At 46.5% G+C, this 8,739-nt stretch overlaps 1 long non-coding RNA gene across 1 annotated transcript; it reads left to right on the top strand.

Annotated features, from left to right (window-relative positions):
• The first annotated feature begins 1,027 nt into the window (after window positions 1–1,027).
• Window positions 1,028–8,500, top strand: LOC118023773. The gene is made up of 3 exons (XR_004682886.1): window positions 1,028–1,182; window positions 1,469–1,645; window positions 7,838–8,500. It is a non-coding gene; the product is annotated as an uncharacterized LOC118023773 (long non-coding RNA).
• The last annotated feature ends 239 nt before the right edge of the window (window positions 8,501–8,739 follow it).

The following is an 8,739-nucleotide window of genomic DNA, read 5'->3' as shown; positions in this document are numbered from 1 at the left end:
GTGGAAAGGCTTGTCCGCTCCTCCATACAAATGCTTCTCCATTTTTAATGTGCACGTGAATCACCTGGAGTTCTCATTAAAAGGTATTAAAATGAAGATTTTGATGCTGCAGGTCTGGGGAGGGGCCCAAGATTCTGCATCTCTAACAAGTCCCTAAGTGATGCTAACGCTGCTGATCCAAGAACCACACTTTGAGTGGTAAGGCTCTATTCCACACTGCACCTGGGAAGTACCTGCCACCCTCTCTGTTCCGTGGGATCCCCCGGGTAGGTTAGTTCTTGAGTTAAGCACAGACCACTCTTGCCATTGCAAGGAACAGAAAACCCAATTCAAACATTGGTTTAGACAAAAGAGGAATATATTGATTCATATAACTGAGAAGTCCTGGTTTCAGGCAAGGCTGTATCTAGATGCTCTGCTGATGTGTCAGGACCTGGTTTCTTATAACTGCTCAGTTTTGCACTTCATGTTGGCTTCATTCCCAGGCTCCGCATAGTGATACAAAGGCTGCCAGAAGAATGAAGACACAGTGGGATGGTCTTGACAAGCTGAAGCTGTCTCCCATCGGGGAGGCTCCAAGTGTCTCATCACCCCACACCTGACCTGGGTGTCCTTAAAGTCTGAGCTGGCTAGTGATGCCAATGCCACCAGGCAGATTTGCTAAGGAGCACATAGAAGTGGACTGGCCACACCTTGGTATGTAGCACCTTCTCGTATTCCCTGGGCTATTCTGGTCTTCCTCAACTGTGGCAGGGTGAATTAGGGTCCCAATTCTTCACTCTCCTGCAGCAGTGTTATATATCCACATCTTTGCCAGAGCTGCAGTGGGTGGAGTGAACTTCCCCACCTCATGATTTGGGGGTTGGCCATGTGAGCAGCTTTGGCCAATGGACATTTGAAAATGTGAAGTGAGCAGCAAGAGGCTGCTTGCCCAGTTTGGTTTCATGCCATGGTGACCATGAGGCAGAGCACAGAGCCTGAGCATGCACCCAGTGGCTGGTGGCCCACGGAGGATGAGAGACATGGAATGAGCCTGAACTCAATCTGCCACCGAGAGCCTGGGGCCCAGCCTAGCCCAGCTGAGCAGCAGCTGACCTGCGAGACTGAGCAAGAGAATGAGTGACTGCTGTGTTAAGGCCCCGAGACTGAGCTAGAGCTGTTCTGTCACATGGCATCACTGTGGTAGGAGTTAATACATCAGCTTAATAATTCACCCTCAAGAATGGGACAAGAAATTCTTCTCCTTTTGAGCTCCCCACGTAACACCTAGTATATACTCAGGTATCAGAAACAACAGGACTCCTCCAGCCTAATTTCTCAATATGACAGACAGGGAAACTGAGGCTCAGAGAAATGAGGGATTTGTTTAAGATCACACTGAGTGGGTAGCCCAGCATGGAGAGCCAGAACTGCCTGCTGACTTCTGAGCCAGTGTCTTTCCCCTGTCCCCTCTTATTTCTTTATTCAGAGCCTGAGACAACATTCTCCTGACCTGCACCATCTTGACAAGCATAGCCTCGAGACTCAGAGGTCCCACTTAACTCTGACCTTGCATCGTGGGATGACCTTTGAAGGCCCCTGCACTCAAGGCTCTATATGGATTTCCAAGGTCTGCTTCCCAGGCACAGACTACAGGACCATAGAGGTAGGTCATGTTCACAGTCTGGGCACAATCTGAGACATCAGCGATATAGGCAGGTCCACTCATCCATGAGGTCTCAGGGTCTATGGCTGGTGGGCTCTACACAGACCACGTGAGAAAAGTCATAGCCGGGACCAGGGCTCACGTACACTGTAATTGAGGAGGAGAGTGAGTCAGAGTGGGACTGGAGGGAAGCAGATACGGGTCCATCAGCTCCTGGGGACCACCTGGGATCAACCCCAAGGCAAGGCCAAGTCCAACCACAAGGTACTTCTTACTTTCTGAGAAAATGGTTCTCCAGCAGCCTTGCTGAGGGAAGTGGGCGCTTGGCTCACAAGCCTGGTTGGCAGGCATACAGCGCAGATGGGCTGCTGACAGCATCCCCCTCTTGCCCCCTCCTCAGAATATTCCGAAGGGGGAGCGAGCAGCAGGCCTGCCCGCACATCTCCTCCCGCCCCATGTTCACACAATCTGGCAGCATCTCTCACGTTCGCCCCACCTCCACTGATCTCTCCCAGCCGTGCTGGCCCCACAGGGCTCAACCCCCAACTAGCCTGAGTTATCGCCTCAAAACCAGGGCCGGGATGAGGGTGAGCTGGGTGAGACACAAAATTTATGGAGGCGCCAAAATTACTCAGCAATCAAGATAAATAATATTTCTGTGCAATAGTTTTTAAAATTAAAATTAATGCAAAAAAAATCCATGATGAGCAAATATCAAAAATTTATGCAAAGACAGCCTCGGAGAGGGTGGGGTTTGGGTTGAGGCAAATAAGGCCATGTCCTACAAGTATAGGGTTAGATGTTTTCATTAAAAAAATTTTGGCATGGGGCACCTGGGTGGCTCAGTCAGTTAAGTGTCTAACTCTTGATTTTGGTCAGGTCACGATCTCAGGGTCCTGGGATTGAGCCCAGAGTCGGTCTCAGCACTCAGTGGGGAATCTGCTTGAGATTTTCTCTTCTTCCCCTTCCCCACTTATGCACGTGCATGGGAATGTGAGCGTGCTCTCTCTCTCCCAAATAAATAAATAAATAAATAAATAAATAAATAAATAAATCTTTAAAAAAAATTTTTGGTATTTCATTCATAGTGGATTTTTTGCATTACTTTAAAAAATTTTAAATACTGCATTAAAATAATTATTATTTTTTTTTTAAGATTTATTTATTTTTTAGAGAGAGAGAGTCAGTGAGCAGGGGGAGGGGCAGAGGGAGAGACAGAATCTCAAGCACATTCCCTGCTGAGTGTGGAGTCTGATGCAGGGCTCAATCCCAAGACCCTGAGATCATGACCTGAGCTGAAATCAAGAGTCAGACACTTAACCGACTGAGCCACCCAGGAGCCCCTTACTTAATTACTGATTTTTGGCCCCCATTTAAATTCTTCATCCAAGACAAGCACCTCAGAGTTTCCTTATCCAGGTCCCAGTCCTACAAACTGTGGTCCTGTCACCCACCCTCCTCATTCCTAAAAATGCCTCCCCAATATTGTCAGGATACAGGAAAAGCTCTGTATGTGCCTTCTAAGTCATCATGGTTGGATCCCTGCCCACTTCACCCTAACCACCGGTAGTCAGCTGGAACACGTCCATATGGCCATAAGGGTTGTTAAAATATTGGAATACTTCCTAATCCTAAGCACCAGCACCCCACTCCAAGGGTCCCCTGCCATCCTAGCTCCTCTCCCAGGACCCTGCCAAAACTCCCCACAATCCAGCAACCAAAGGACTAATGGCTGACCAACAGGACCCCCAGATCCTGCCCAAGCAATATTCTCAATAGCCACCTGTCTGGCCTCATCCTATGTCATGCTTAATAAACTTAGTGGGGATAATTATTCAAATTAGAGTTCCCTCCTCACACTATACACAAACATGAATTCTAGCCAAAGTTAAGACCTAAATATACACCCAAACAAAAATCAAATAAACCAAGACCATAAAAACTTTTGCAAGTAGATTTACGAAGTTCTCAAAATCATGGGATGGGAAAAGGCTTCCTGAGCAAAATACAATGCCAGATTGGAAAACTGGGAGAAAGTATTTGCAAGAAATAACAGACAACACCGATAATATGTAAAGAGCTCCTATCAATCAATAAAATGACAAAGAACCCAAAAGAAAATTGGACAAAGTATATGAATGAGCAATACACAGAAGAGGAAATAAAAATGGTCAATAAACATAAGCAAAGTTGTTTAATTTTGGTAGAACTCAAGGAATATAATTTAAATAACAATGAAATCATTGTAACTCACTCAGTCCCCCAAAATGTAAGAGATTGTGAATATTCAGCTTTGGTAAACGTAGTGAAACAGGTACTCTGTTGGTGGGAGTAAAAGTGATTTAAAAAAAATTTTTTTAGGGGTGCCTGGGTGGCTCAATTGGTTAAGCATCTGCCTTTGGCTCAGGTCATGATCCCAGGGTCCTGGGATAGAGCCCTGAGTTGGGCTCCTTGCTCAGCAGAAGTCTCCTTCTCCCTCTCCTCCCTGCTCGTGCTCTCTCTCTCTCACTATTTCTCTGTCTCTCTCTCTCAAATAAATAAATAAAATCTTAAAAAAATTTTTTTGAAGGGATAATTTAGTAATATTTAAGGGTTTTAGAGGAGGATGGAGCCCTGGCTGTGTTCTTATTCTGTCTGTAAATTCCCTTAGCCCTGGAAATGGAGCAAGGCCATGGTCACTAATGTGGATACCCCATAAAGAAAAGATCAGAGAGCCATGGGGAAGAGAAAACCATGAAGCCAATGGATAGCTAATGCAAAGCCTTTAACCAGAGGTCCTCTACTTCCCCATGATGCCCAAAATGAGTTAGCCCAAGGCTACAAGACACTTGGGGTCAGTCGGCGACTGCCTGCTTCTTCTAGGTCAAGTCCCAGCTCCTTAGCATGACACACCAGGCCTTTTATGAACCAGTTCCTGCTCTCTCTCCCCTCATTTCCTACTGCTCCAACTCATATTCCACATTATGGCCATTTCCAGACTGAGCACACCATATTCTACCCTGTTGATCCCTCATGCATACCACCTCCACCCCCTAAAATGCCCTTTTCTTAATCTTTGTCAGACCAGCAACCCCCAGTCCTTCAGGGCCTGCCTCAGGCATCCCTTCTTCCAGGAAGTCCTAGCTTCTCCTCAGATTGGGTTAGGAGCCTATTCTTTGCAATCCTGTGACACACTGTACCCTTTGCAATCCTGTGACACACTGTACTCAGAGCTCTTAGTGGTCTGCTTCCCTACTCAGCCATGAGATTCTGGAGGACAGACACCTTGCCCCGGGCACCTCTGATCTCTGATGCTGAATCACAAGATGGTGACGGAGCATCTACCACTGGTCAAACATGTATCAGACCCAGGCAGTACAGTGATGAATAGAGGTCCCTGTTCTGGAGTTTACCTCAAGTGGGAGAAACAGAGTAGATGTGTTAATTAGCTCATTAAAGGATGGATTGTTATTAGTGTTTGAAATAAACAGAGAATAACAGGGAGGACAGGTGGGCAGTTGTAAGTAGTCATTTGAGGAGGTGACATCTAAGGTGAGACCTGAGGGCTTGAGGAGCCAGCTGTGAGATGAGCCAGGCAGAGGAAATGAAGGCAAAGGCCCTGCGATCAGAGTCCCATATTGACTGGAGGACAAGTGCAACCATAACGGGATGCCATAGAAGAGCCCTGACATTTTTTTTTTTAAAGATTTAGTTAGTTATTTGAGAGAGAGAGAGTGTGCGCATACAAGCAGGGAGGGGGAAGAGGCAGAAGGAGAGGGAGAGAGAGAATCTTAAGCAGGCTCCACGCTCAGTGTGGAGACCAGCATGGGGCTTGATCTCAGGACCCTGAGGTCATGACCTGAGCCGAAATCAAGAGTTGGATGCTTAACCGACTGAGCCACCCGGGTGCCCCAAAGAGCTCTGACTTTTAATCTCTGCAGCTACTATGTGAGAAATGGACTTGGGGATGCAAGGGTAGAAGCAGAGACACTAACTGGATGGCCATTCCAGTAAGGCAGTAATGATGACAGATGCTCAGGTAGAAGTAGAGAAGTAAAACTGTATTAGGAAAAGACCTGGAGTCTCAGTGTCTCAGTGGTTAATTAACACTCAACACATGTATAGTTTATTTCTTGCCCACACAAAAGTCCAGGGTGAGTTGGGCAGCCCTCATCTTGGAGCTCCGCCATCCAGAACGCATGGTCTCCAAGGCACCATATCAGGGAAAGAGACGGTTGAGGGAGGCACACTGGTTCTTTACTGCCTTGGCCAGGGAGTGCCCTGCGTCACCTCTGCTCACAATTCATTGGCCAGAACCAGTCACATGACTCCATCAGCAAAATGGGAAATGCAGGGCAGGGCGTGAGATATCCAGTGAGCACTTTGTGGACCCAGAAATGGATTTATTTTCAGAGACAGAAGTGATCTGACTTGAGGGATCAGGTGCAGAGGGTGGAGGTTGGGTTGGGGAGGCAATGGGAAGAGTCAGGGGTAATTCCCAGGTTTCTGGCCTTGGCAACTGGTGTAGAGTTATCACATCCAAAATAAAACTGCTCTTCCCCTCCCATGAACCTGCTTCTTCCTCCATCTTAGTTGGCAAGTCGATGTTTCTGGTTGCCCAGCTCAAAAACCTTGGCATCTTTTTTGAATTGCATACTTTAAGTGGGTAAATTATATGGTATATTATATTGCAATGTAGCTGTTGATAGGTAGATAGATGGATGGATGGATGGATTGACAGACAGACGGACATATCCAGAATCTGATTACTTCCCCCACCATCTCTCACCTGGACCATGGCAACACAGTGGCCAGAGTGATTCTGTTACAGTGCAAAGCAGATTAAGTCATTCTTCTGCTAAAAGCCCTGCAAAGGCTCCCGTTTCAGCATTAAAGCCATATTCCTTACAATGGCCTGCAAAGCCCAACACACTCTGACCTCGCCTTCTTCACCCTTGGCCTGACCTCCTCCTATAGTCCTCCTCACGCACTACTGGCCAGCCACACCAGTCTCCTTACCATTCCTCAAATGAACCAGACATGTTCTCACCTCAGGGCCTTTGCACATGCTGTTCCCCCAGCCTGGTCTGTGGTCCCCCAGACATCTGCATGGCTCACTCCTTCACCTCCTCCTCCCTTCTTTGCTCAAATTGTACCTTCATGGTATGGCCTCACTGACTGTCCTAGTTAAAATTGTAACCCTCCCCCAATAGGTTTAATCCTTTACTATCCTCAACATTTTTATGGCATTTGTCATCTTCTAACATGCTATTCAGTGAACTTATTTGTTGTATGTATTGTTTATTATTCTGCCTCCCCCAACTAAAATGTAAACTTCAAGAGGACAGGGATCACTATTTTGTCCTCTGATGTATTCCAAGCATTTAATGGACGCTAAGGAAATAATCGTTGATTAAGTAAATAAATACGTGAAATGTGTCACCAGGTGGGATGGAGAAAACTCTCACCCACAGTAGATGTTCAATAAACATTTGTTAATTACATATTGGCACAAGATTGATCCATAGGCCAGACTCAGAAATGTGTTTCACAACATGAGCCTAAGGATGAAATGAGATCACAGAAAGTGACAAGCACAGTGCTTGAGCCATACCAGAGTCTCAGTAAGATTCATTTAGGACAACTTCGCTTCACGAATTCTGTTCCCCATCATGGAATACCATCCCTTCTCCTTCATTTATTCTAATTTCATCCATTCTGCAAGGCCCAGTCAAGAGCCATCCAGCTCAGTCTCCCCAGCTCTGAATTCTACATTTTGGTTCTTTTGTAAACTCAGGCAACCTCAGTTTCTCTCTGGGTAGATGTCTGTGTAACTGCTCCATCAGTGTACCTTTCCATGAACTCTCCTGGTCATCTGTTTCAATGATGAATGCCTTTTTTGGCATATCCTCCCTTCTGCTCACATTCCACTCAGTCCTCCTGGGACCATATGAACTACGAGACAAGCGTGCCTGCCAACACTCTCATCAAAAGTCATCAGGAATAGAATTTAATAAACAGGAAGCAACATAGAAAAACACCAAGTCAGGGAAATGACACACAAAGGCTGAAATTGCCTTTGCTGCCAAAGTTCCAATCTATAGATGGGTCCCTCACGGTCACCGAAGAAGAGGGCCCATGTTCTCAGGTCGCTCCTCCCGACTTCAGTTCAGCATTCTCTGATGTGGCACCTCGGTTCTCATACCTCTCCAGGGCCTCTGCCATCTCCAGTCTACTCAGGACCCCAAGAGCTGTGCTGTTGTTTCTGGACCATCCTCAGCAGCATTCCTGACTTCCCATGATATTTGGAACTCTACTTCCCATGCCTCAAAGAATCAGCGGAAGAGAACAAGAAAAGAGAGACTGGTGTTTACGCTTCACAGTGCCATCTTTTCAGCTCTGCTGGTCAATGTCTCCCCTTTCTTAATGTGTCTGTGTGGAGTGCTTGCTGGAGAATCCATTTGAGAATCCATTGGGATATTTCTGCCCAGTCAGATAACTCCCAACGCCCACCTTCCTGGTGATGATGCAATGCTGCAGAACCACCTACAAGCCAGAAAGCCAGGTTGTTCTGCAGTGTCTCTTTATGGCTGGGTCCACCTATACGTTGTGTTTCTCCAGCTGATCCCTAAGTCTTAGAGCCAGGCCTGAGAGTTTTTCCTTCGTGTCTCCCTCTCTTTGACTTTTAGTAGTAGGTATTCCTTCAGTCCTGGCTAATCACCGAGAGACACCAGTTTGGATCAGAGAATTCAAGGGAGGCATGCCCTTTGAGGACAGGCATGAGACTACGAGAGGCTCCCAGCAGCCAGAATAAGGTTTTTATTTTAGATGAGGTGTTACTGAAGTTAAGAAACACTTTAATGAAGAAAATATTTTCTGAGCATGTATTATATATAAAGTATGGTACTTTAGGGCGCCTGGGTGGCTCAGTTGGTTAAGCGACTGCCTTCGGCTCAGGTCATGATCCTGGAGTCCTGGGATCGAGTCCCGCATCGGGCTCCCTGCTCGGCGGGGAGCCTGCTTCTCCCTCTGACCCTCCCCCCTCTCATGTGCTCTCTCATTCTCTCTCTCTCAAATAAATAAATAAAATCTTTAAAAAAAATAAAAATAAAAAA

The sequence above is a fragment of the Mirounga leonina genome, unplaced genomic scaffold (genome assembly GCF_011800145.1).
Source record: "Mirounga leonina isolate KUSES-001 unplaced genomic scaffold, KU_Mleo_1.0 Mir_180, whole genome shotgun sequence".
Classification (NCBI taxonomy): domain Eukaryota; kingdom Metazoa; phylum Chordata; class Mammalia; order Carnivora; family Phocidae; genus Mirounga; species Mirounga leonina.
The sequence above is the reverse complement of the archived record's forward strand: the minus strand, read 5'-3'. Positions and strand labels throughout refer to the sequence as shown.